This window comes from Grampus griseus (genome assembly GCF_964374135.1).
Source record: "Grampus griseus genome assembly, chromosome: 5".
NCBI lineage: Eukaryota > Metazoa > Chordata > Mammalia > Artiodactyla > Delphinidae > Grampus > Grampus griseus.
In genome coordinates, this window is record NC_138998.1 from 19,262,352 (window position 1) to 19,273,503 (window position 11,152).

Here is an 11,152-nt window from a genome sequence, read left to right on the forward strand (position 1 = left end):
TTACCAGGAGAGCTATTTAGACAGTTTTGAGGACCACAGACATGGGCTATAAAAGGGTAATTATTTTAGGCTTTTATTTTTTTTAAGCAATAACTAGGAAACAAAAGGAATCAAGGAATTTTATCACTGGAGGGAAACTTACAGGCGGGGGCTTGAGGTTCAGAGTTGTGAAATAACTCTAACAGCACATGGCCAGTTAAGTGGGAGTCTCCGTTCCCAGCTCTCTGTGCTTCCCTGCTCCTGCACTGTCTTCCAAAAGGGTGGTGGACTCCACCACAGCCTGAGGAAAGATTATCCACGCGGTGGGGCCTTTAGAGCTAGGGAAACACTGCAGGGGACAAGGGAAACAGACAGATTCCTTTTTTGAGAAGACTTATAAAGGTGTTACTGCTTATGCTAAGGAGAATAAACCGAGGAGACCCAGGGTCCTTGGGTGGTAACTACCAAGAGAATCATGGTGGGGATGAGGCACCTTTAAGAGGAGATACAAGTTGCTCAAAAAAGTTATAAAACAGAGAAGCAGGGTGCCAGATTTCCTCCCTGCCTCATTGTTACTTTCTCCTCCAGGAATGACACTGGGAGTAAACGCAGCAGGTCGAAAATGTGATCCCAGCGGAAAGTGAGCACCCAAACGTTCACCAGGAAGAGAGGGCTCCAGAGGGCCACTAGTGAGTGTTCGATTCTTAATGAAGCCATCAGCAAACAAAGATTAGGTACAGAGGCCCCAGATGGGTTCAATAGCCAGGTCTCTAATGGGCGCCCAAAGTCAGGGCAGGAGATGCTTCTGGAGACGAAGCATCTGGCACTTTGGAGAGATTGGGCTGGATATTTAAGAGAATTGGAGAATGGGGTGCTAGGTAGAGAGGTGGATGAAGGGAAGGGGCCAGCAAGACGTTCTGTTCAGTCTTGGAAGCAGAAGAGCTTCTCCTAGAATCCCCCTCAGTTACAAACGTGCCCTGGCCAAAGCTGTGGGGATTGGGGTGTGGAGAAGCCCCGGGTTTTCCCCTCCCCAATTAATTCGATGTGGGCACGGCATCCTGTGCCAAGGACCCACCGATATGGTTTGCAGAGAGGGGTATGGGGGAGGTGAGCTGTGTTGGTGCGAGGCCTGGGAAGGCAGGGGACGGACGCTCAACTTCACTTTTAGAAGTGGCACAACTTTTAAATGGACGCCCCGCGGAGTCATACACTCAGGTCACATTTAAAAGACAAGAGTTAGCTAAAAGCGTGGGGAAGAAAGTTTACTTGGCTGCATCCCATTTCTGCAGATTCCTTGCTTGTACTCGATAGAGTTGTGTCAAATCGGAATGAAATTTCTGGGGCATGCGGCAAACAAGCTCAAATTGTTTCTTCCCAACTCAGACGCCCCTCCTCTGATTTGGGGAAGGGCCTCCAGCTCGGGGTGGGCGCCGGTTGGAACTAAGCTCGCTCTCGTCTTCGTCCCCGGGAGCCTCCCGGCACAGCGCCCGCAGTTCACACCTCGGCAGGAAACTGACTACCCTCGCCCCCAGCCCCCAAGCCTGGCAGGGCAGTCCGCGCCACTCACCGCCACTCGGGACGCTGCGCCCACGTCCGGCCGAGCTGGTGGCGCTGGTGCGGGGTGCGCCCTCACTCTCGGGGTCCGCTCGGGTTCCTCCCCATGGATCGCCGCCTCGGGCCGGCAGAGCTGCTAGTCTTGCGTCCGCCCAGGCGCTCAGTCGCCCACTGCCTGGGGCCCTTGGCTGACAGGCGCTGGAATCATTCACTACGAAGGCAGCTACAAATTTATAGCGAGGGGCGTTGCTGCTTCGAGGGTTCCAGGGGCGAGGCTGTGTTTTGAACTCCCTCCTCCTCCGCCCCGCCCGGGAGACCCTCTCGGCCCAACCCCCTTTCCTCTCCAGATGCTGACGGAAGCGGGATGATGCCACAGTCACCCCACTGTCACTTATTAGATCTGAGTACCAGGCCCAGAGCCCGGCATCGGGGGAAGGAGTGGAGAAATGGAAGAGAGCTGCGGTTGCAGGAGCAGCTTTTCACACCGAGATCATTCCTCTACTTTTTTTTTTTTTTAAACTTGGGAAACTTCTAAGGACTAATTAGGGGACTTCTTTCTCTTCCCTGGGAGTAACTCAAACTTTGACAATACCATTGTGGATCATAGATCCATAGATTAATCTCAGGGTTGTTACAGAGTGAATGGGTGGACATTCATTTCCTCCTATCGGACATGCTATTGGAGTTACATTTTTTTTTTTAAATGTAAAAATAGAAAAAGTTAAAAAACAAAGTATGACCAAATATTTAAGGAAGAATTAATATAAATTCTTCCAAAAAAACAAAGGAGGAAGTATCACTTTCCAACACACACTATGAAGCCAGTATCACCCTTATTCCAAAACCAGATGAGACGTCAGGAGAAAAGAAAACTACAAATCTTCCATATGAGTGTAGATAAAAATCCTCAGCAAAATATTAACAAATCAAATCCAGTAACATATTAAAAGGATAATACACTATGACCAAGTGAGATTTATCCAAGTAATGCAAGATTAGTTTACCAAAAATCAATTGATGTAATATACCATATTCATAAAGGACAAAACCCACAGGATCATCTTAATAAATTAGAAAAGGATTTGACAAAATCTGACACTTTTTCATGATAAAATCATTCAGCAAACTAGGAATAGAAAGGAACTTCTTCAAACTGTAAAGTCTATCTATGAAAACTCACTAACATCATACTTAATGTTGAAAGATAATGTGTTTGCATCTAAGATCAGGAAAAAGACAAAGTTATTTGCTTTCAACGCATCTATCAAACATTGTACTAGAGGTTCTAGCTGGGGCAATTGGGCAAGAAAAAGAAATGAAAGGCATCCAGATTAGAAAGGAAGTGAAACTATTTTTATGTGCAGATGACATGATCTTGTATTTAGAAAATCCTAAGAAATCAATAAAAAGCTATTAGCGCTAATAAATGAGTTCAGAAAGTCTTCATGATACAAGAAGAGTATACAAAATCAGTTGTATTTCTATACATCAGCAATGAGCAATCCAAAAATGAAATTAAGAAAAAACTGCATTTACCATAGATCAAAAATATTAAAATACTTGGGAATAAATTTAACAAAAGGGTGCAAAACTTGTACTCTGACAACAGAAGACATTGTTGAAAGAAATTAAGTTAGACCTAAACAAATGGAATGACATTCCATGTTCATGGATTGGAAGATTTAGTATTTAGTATTGCAATAATCTCCAAGTATTATACAGAGCAAACACAGTCCGTATCAAAATCCCAACAAGCTGCTTTTGAAGAAATTAACAAGGTGATCCTAAAATTCATGTGGAAGTGCAAGGGACCCAGAAGAGCCAAAACAATCTTGAAAAAGAACAAAGTTGGAGGACTTGCCTCATAGTATCAGATATTTGGAATCATTTATCACAAGACTTTGTGTAGAAAAGCCAAAAGTAGGTGACAAATTCCAGAGTCTGTGAGTGATATTAGGAAATGCTCCTGTGATTATTATTTAAGAATCAGGAGAGTTTTATATTTTTAAACCTATTTAGTGCTAGAAATCATTAACCATAGTCACACCCGTACTAAATTTCACCTTGATTTTAGAAATGATAATAGTTTTGAAGACTGGAAGTTTGTTACAAAGTCAGTTGTTTTGGGTGAAATTTCTCAAAAGGGTGGGGTTCATTCCTTGGGATGTTACATCATCAGACACAATCAGATGAGGACAAGTTTCCAAGAAGTTAATGGCATCATTATTATTGTGTTGAATCAGCTGAGTAATAGTATGGTTTCAACGCCCAACACTTAAGCTGAACTCAGCTTTGCTGCTTGTTAGCCTCATACCCAAATTTACCCTCTGATATGGATTTTTTAATATATAGGGTAATAATGTTCTCTACACTCTTGTCAGGATTAAGGGAAAGAGCATATATATATATATGTAAAAGCTTCAGGTACTGTGCCTGGTACATAGTAAAGTGCTTAGTAATTGGCAGTCATTTTTAGTGAGGAACTGGCAGTTTTCCATACTGGTCAGGGATGTATTGGCTTTTTGATGCTTTGAAAAAAGAGATAAACTCCTTGATATCTTTCTAAGGATTAAATTTGTCTCTGGTATTTAAAATTTGAAATTTTGATATAAATGAAGTCTTCTGATACAGCGGACCAAGGTGTAGGCTTTTTTTCTCTCTTTCCTCTCTGTATGCGTCATGTGAGGCAGAATCAGAGTGAGCCATCACCATGAAGCTGGAAGTGGGAACACAGAAGGAAAGGGCAGTGGGCTGTTGAAACGCTAGGTGAGCAAAGGCGGAATGCAGAGCCTCACTGCTGCTGAGGCCAGGGCTTGGCTCATGTCGGATTCTAGATCATCTAAGAAAGACTCAACTCTGAATATCAGTCTGGAATAAAAATTTGACAGGACATGCAAAAGAAGTGCAGTGCCCAATAAACATGAAACAAATGTTTAGTCTTCAAAGTAAGAAAAATGAAATTTAAAGCAACAAGGTGCAATTTTTCACCTATAATATCACCAGAGAGTAAAGAAAAAAGATAACACCGGAATTCAATTTTTGCAAGGTAGTAGGTAAGTTGGTACTCTCAGAAGCAGAAAAAAATATATATTTGATACTGTAGGATTGTTGCGTACCATCATCAACCAGGAATTTATTCTAAGTAATAATCGTGGATATATTCAAAGCTTTATGTACAAGGATGTTATTTACATTGTTAAGCATGATAGTACATAATTGGAAAAAATCTTAATGTCCCCTAAATAAAGGGTTAGTTAAATAAATTATGGCACATCTAGAATAGAACTTAGCCATTGAAAGTAATGCGGAAGGATATTTAGTGATATGGAAAATATTCATGATATGTAAATTAGTGAAAATCAGCTTATTGAACAATATGTACACTATTATCCAAATTAACTAAAACATACACACACACATACACACACATGTATACACACACATTCACATGCATATGCGTAGAAAAAAAATTAGATGTATATTCACCAAAATGTATACAGTGGTTTCTTCTGAATGAAGAATGTTGGGGCTTCACTGGTGGCGCAGTGGTTGAGAGTCCGCCTGCCGATGCAGGGGACACGGGTTTGTGCCCCGGTCCGGGAAGATCCCACGTGCCGCGGAGCGGCTGGGCCCGTGAGCCATGGCCGCTGAGCCTGCGCGTCCGGAGCCTGTGCTCCGCAACGGGAGAGGCCACAACAGTGAGAGGCCCGTGTACCGCAAAAAAAAAAAAAAGAATGTAGTGATTATGGATACTTTTAAATTATATTTTATTTTTATGTTTGTCTGTATTATCCAAATTTTACATAACAATTAAATCACCATTAAAAAGTTAGCAGAATGAACAAGAAGGCGGGGAACTTAGCACAGGAACTGTTTGGAGATCAAGGAACATCAGGGGGCACCTTTTGTGGACAGTTTTTGCTGACACTAAACTTGAAGTCCCCATGGCTTCAACACTGTGAATGCACCTATACCTGTACTGTTTTTGAATATATAAAGTAGCATGATTTTATGGGAAGATATGTTAACTAGGAATTCAGAGACCGGAGCCCATTTTCCATTATCTCTAGAGACATCAGTGGAGCTTGGCCAAGACAGCTGACATCTAGATCTTTCCTTAAAATAAGGGTTTTCCAATATCCTGTTTACTAGCTGTGTGAATTTGGGCAAGTTATTTAATCTCCTATCTTTTAGCTTACTTATCAGCAAAATGTGGATATGAATAGCACTTAATTCAGTGTAGGTGAGGGTTAAACTAATTAATGTAAAGCAAACAGAACAGTGTCTGGTCTGTAGTTAGTACTCAATACATTTTATCTTTTTTTTAAAAAAAATTAACCCTAATAATTCTACATATGTATGATGTCAAAATATTCAAATACAGTCACTATTCTAAGAAATGCTTTTAATAAGACAGGGATTTTCTTACTCAATATACTTTACCAAAATTGGTATCCCTGCTTTAAATAGTTTTACAGGAATATAAAGAGATGAATATGACAACCAAACAACAATTGTCGAGCATTCTTGACTGGGGCATGTACATCGCCTCATTAAGTGTAACTGAGTTTTACAATGCCATGTATTATAATGAGGGCCTATATCTCAGGTGATTTATTTCAGTTGTCCATATAGTATACTGCAGAAACTAATATGTAGAGTGAATAAACAGCTGCTTTACCCCTCTTATTTTCTGTCTTACAAACCTAACTGATTTTTAAAAAACAGTTCTAAACTTCATAGATCATTAATCAGACAGGATTTCTACTATTTCTTATCACCCCATTTATAAAGATGGAGAATGAATATTTGCAAGGTTCTGTAACTCACCAGAGCATAAGGATATTATTCAATAGATATTGTCCAATAAGCTGGTGAATGTGATAAAATTTGTAGAGGCTTGGAAGACTCTAAAAGAATAAAACATTTATTCAAGTTATATTTTGCTTTAACTATGAGTTATATATTTTAATATTACTTCAATGCTTATGAGGAAAGAGGAGAAAACTAGTAGGAATAAAGCTATTGTTAACGATAGAAATGAAGTCAGATGTAGTAAATGAAGATGGGTCAATTTCATAGAGAATTAATTTCACTTTCTAAAAAAAGCAAGGTTACTGTATTCACCAATAAAATGTTGATAGATAATAGGAAAGAATGAAACATTTTATTTACCACACAAATATAATTCCCAACTGGAAAGTTGTAATATGTGAGTGTTTCAAATCTGTGAACATCATTGTTAATAAACATTGAATAAATACATCATGCTCTATATAGGGACTGATATACTAAGAGTTGTATAATTTCATAAACATTTAACTTTAAGAGAAGGAAGTTTTATATGGTAAATGCTAAAAAATGGAGGTGCTGAGAAATAAAGAATCTGGGAAGAACAAGGGTAGGTATTTAGGATGGCAAAGGGGGTATATTTTGACCCATATAAAGAACTCAGCCGACTTTCAGATTAAAAATTCTAGAAAAAATGGATGACATTTGCAAAATTGTGTTTGAATTTAACTGGCTGAGGAAAGATAAGGAGATGAGGTTGTCCCAGTTTTATTTAAATTCCCATTGTCTTCAGAATACAATTCAAATATTTTCCACCATATTTCTTATTTTGGTTCAGTTTTGGTGGGTGGTCCCTTCTTTACTGTCAAATAGTTCATTCACACAATCATGCTGGCAGTCCTTTACTCACTACAGAGGTCATGATAACAAGCTGTCCACTTTGGCTGACGCTTCTCTGGCACCCGGCCACCTTGAGAACACCCCTGCTGGCTGAGGGCAGACTCCTGCCCTGCTGATTGAGCTGCGTGATTCCTGGTCCAGGCAGAAGGCTCCTCCCTGATCAGTGAAAGGCATGTCTTTGACAGAGGGGAGATGTTTATAGCTGATCTGAGCTCCTTTGGTTAGAGGCAACTAATGTATAAAGCTTCTCCTGGCCCATTTAGAATCTTCAGGTTAACCCTGCAGTCCAAATACTTCCTTACGCGTAAGTAAATTATGTTTAAAAAAGTCAAACTGTATATACTCACATGCAACCCCTTGATTGCTAACAGCTGTCATCTTGTCAGGATTTCATCTACACTAGTTTTCATGCTGGAGGCATTCACAAAGTCGTCCATATTTGGCTGGCTTGCAAACCACTTATTAGCAAGGTTTGATCAATTGTTTTTTGGGAGATGAAGTGTGAATGTTGAAGTAATGCCACTGGTAATCCTGTGCATCATTTGGAGTTCAGTGGTGGAGGCGTGGTTGAGTTGAAGAGATCTTCTGAACAGCAAGTTTTTTAAATTAAGTGCTGTCTTTTCTAATATATCAGTCAAAAGTTAATTTTATACTAATTCTTATAGGATTATTTTAATTGAAACCAGTTTTCACATGGCTATTGGTATAATTTTAAATAGACAGATTCAGGTTTCTTTGGCTGACTCTGCTTGTAGTCACTTTCTGTTTGGTTTGTATTCCACGATCTTTCTACATGAACTCATGCTGCCAGTTGCTCATTAAATTGTTCTTGCCTAAGTACTTCCTGATCAATTTTATTATTATTTGTTCTTTTCTTTCCCAGTATTGATGTTAACTTCTTGGTAATTTCCTGGATCTCCCCTTTGGCACATCTTAAAGATTAGAATAGTTATTATTATAATTGTTTTCTTGAATCTTTTGCAGCCCATCCATCATTTTCTATTTTCTGCATTGTTTATGACTTGAAGGTTTACAGGATGTACATACATTATTCATATAAAGCAAATATCTTATTGTGAGGATAATATTCTCAAATATTTCTTAGCAAAGAGATTTATATTTCACTAAAATATACTTCAAACACACTAAAATAAGAAACAATTTAGAGGATAAAATAAGCATTAACAACTAAGTATGGCTTTGTTGGCAAATTGGCTTTTCCTGAATGAACAAAGCATAAAAGTCAAATGTTAAAAATTTATAACTCAAGATATGCAAATAAAGTACTATTTTATTCATATTATTTATACATGAGCAACATATGTTGTGTCTTTAAATATTTTTTACTATTTAATTTTTTCAAATATTGCTTATTATTATAGTGTAGATATAAGCCAGTTTTTGGCCTTGAGTCACAGAAGAGAGACAACTAACTAATCAAATCACCGATAATGACTACTGAATTAGGCATGGGGACATCAATAAGACACAACCCCTGAATATAAGATGTCCACAATCCAGTGAGGTAAGAGTAGCAGGGATGTATAATATTGTGTTTAAATAAGAGAGATATGCTCAGATAATAAAAAGAAGGACAGAATTAATCTGAGAGCCACAAGTTGCCGAAAGTTCCCATCTCAGAGAAGGTAGTTGAGCCTTGCCTTGAAAGTTAGGGTATTCTAAACAGAGGTCACGACACTATGACAGTGTGCCTTTTCCAATATCGGTATAAGAGACATGGCAGTGGTACTTTGTTTAATTTTGATTTCTTTTGCTGGATTGGAATCCCCCAGCAAGCAGAGACCATGCTGATCTTATTCACTGCTGTGTCCATAGTCTGGCATAACACTTGGGACGTAGTATAAACTCAATGAATATTTGTAGAAGGAATGAATGGAGGTAAGGGCAAGATTGTGAAAGGCCAAGTTCAAGTGTTTGGATTCATCCTGTAAGTAATAAGAGCTACAGGCATCACTGAGCAGGGATCCCATTTGTTATGTAAGAAGATGAAAAGTGATTCTGGTGGAAATGTACAGGATAACTCCAAATGGGACCAGACTGCAAGCTGATTTGAGTCAGAAATTCCAGATAAGAAATGAAGAAAGAGGACTTAAACTAAAGTGATGGATCTGTGAATGGTGGGACAAGCTTCTGAAAGGCAGTGGAAAGGATTCATTGACTAGTTGGAAATAAAGGCTGAGAGAGAAATAGAAAGGAAAGGATGAGATTTCTGGGTTGGGAGACTGAGTAGATGGCAGTGCTATTAACTGAGTTTAGGAATACGAAAAGGGAAGATATTTTCAGAGGAAGGGTGAATTTAATTTCGGATGTACTCAGCTTGCTTTCTTGAAGGGCATCCAAGTGAAGCAAGAGCTGGCTGGGATTTGTAGTTTTGGGAGTCATGAGTATGGAGATGATGCCTGAGGCCGTGGAAGGAAATGAGGTTTATAAGAAAGAGCGTGAAGAGAAAAGAGAGGCAAAAAGTAAAGATGAATCTTGAGGAACACACATCTAAGGGATAGATAGAGGGGAAGGAGTCAGCAGACAAGACAGTTCACACTGATTCGAACACAGACTGTGAGAGATGCTGTCTTAGGTACTCTGAGTATGTTGTCTTGTGTGTGATCTTCACAACAACTCTTGGGGGGCCTTATTGGAGAAGAAGGAGCTTTTCCAGGAAAGGCATCCTGAAACCTTGACTGGAGGGCGTTTAAGTAGGTATGTGTGAAGTTTTTCTGTAAAGGGCCAGGTAGTAAATATTTTAGGCTTTTAGGGCTATACTGTCTCTGTGATAACTACTCAACTCTGCCTCTGAGGCCAAAAAACAGCCATAGACAAGCCAATAGATGTGGCTATGTTCTAACAAACCTTTATTTATGGACACTGACATTTGAATTTCATATAATTTGTGTGTGTCAAAAATATTCTTTTTTGACTTTTTTAACCATTTAAAAGTTGGAAAACTAATCTAAGCTCATGGTTTATATTAAAAACAGGGAGTGGGCTGTGGTTTGCCATCCCTTGGTTTAAAGAAAAAGAGGGTGTTAAGTGTCAGATGTAGACATATAAGCCCTAAAATTACCACTGAATCTTGCGAAGAGCGGGGTAGTTGATGACCCAGCAGAGATGGTTTTAGTAGGGTGGAGGCGCAAAAACCCTATTGAAAGAGGTGGGGGATAATTAGGAGGTTGATTGAGTAAGTATAGAGACTGTTGTAAAAATTTGGCAAGAAAAGATAGAATTAAGGTGATTTTTAAAGGGAAATGCAATGTCTAGAGAGGTTTTTTTTGTTTTGTCTCCTTATTTTAGGATTTAGGAACTTTGATCATTTTTTGAATGTAAAGGAGCCAGGTGAAAAAGAAGAGAGATTATTGGTTTAGGAGAGAAGAGATCACTGGCAGAAAAACATCCTGTGGAAGACAGGAGGACATAGGGTTCTGTGCACAGGTGGAAGATCACCTCCGGTTGAAGTTGGACTAAGCCATCATATCCGTTTCTGTGATCCCTGTTCTGAATGGTGTTTTTAAAACAGCTTCTACGAAGGCTAAGAGGAATTCTATTTGATTCTTAAAATAATCCTGTCTGACATATAAATCTGGCGTTACATTCCACATTTTACACATGAAGAACCCAAGGATCGGGAGGTAAATGTATCCAGAGACATCTAGCTCACAGATGGCTGATTAGAACCTAGACATGCTAATTCTTCCTCCAATTCTCTTTCCATTGTATTCTGCTTCCTTTCCGGCTTCTAAGCGAATTTGCAACCTACAAGAGAGTTTAGTGGTGGTATTTTAAATAAGATTTGAATGAAACATTCATCTATTTGCCGGTATTTAGAGGTCTTTTGATTTAAGGGCTTATGTTAAAATGGAGTCATATACCTGTAGTTTTCTATTCTGGAAGTCTGACGTAAATGAATATTGAT

General features: G+C 39.1%; 1 protein-coding gene across 1 annotated transcript in view; it reads right to left on the minus strand.

The window, feature by feature from the left end:
• The window catches only part of AGTR1 (angiotensin II receptor type 1), a 44,749-nt gene extending 43,033 nt beyond the window's left edge, over positions 1–1,716 (minus strand). Inside the window, exon 1 of the mRNA XM_082654792.1 lies at positions 1,547–1,716. The gene's annotated coding sequence lies outside the window, so the exon portion shown is untranslated. The remainder of the gene's footprint in view (positions 1–1,546) is intronic.
• Positions 1,717–11,152: the final 9,436 nt, after the last annotated feature.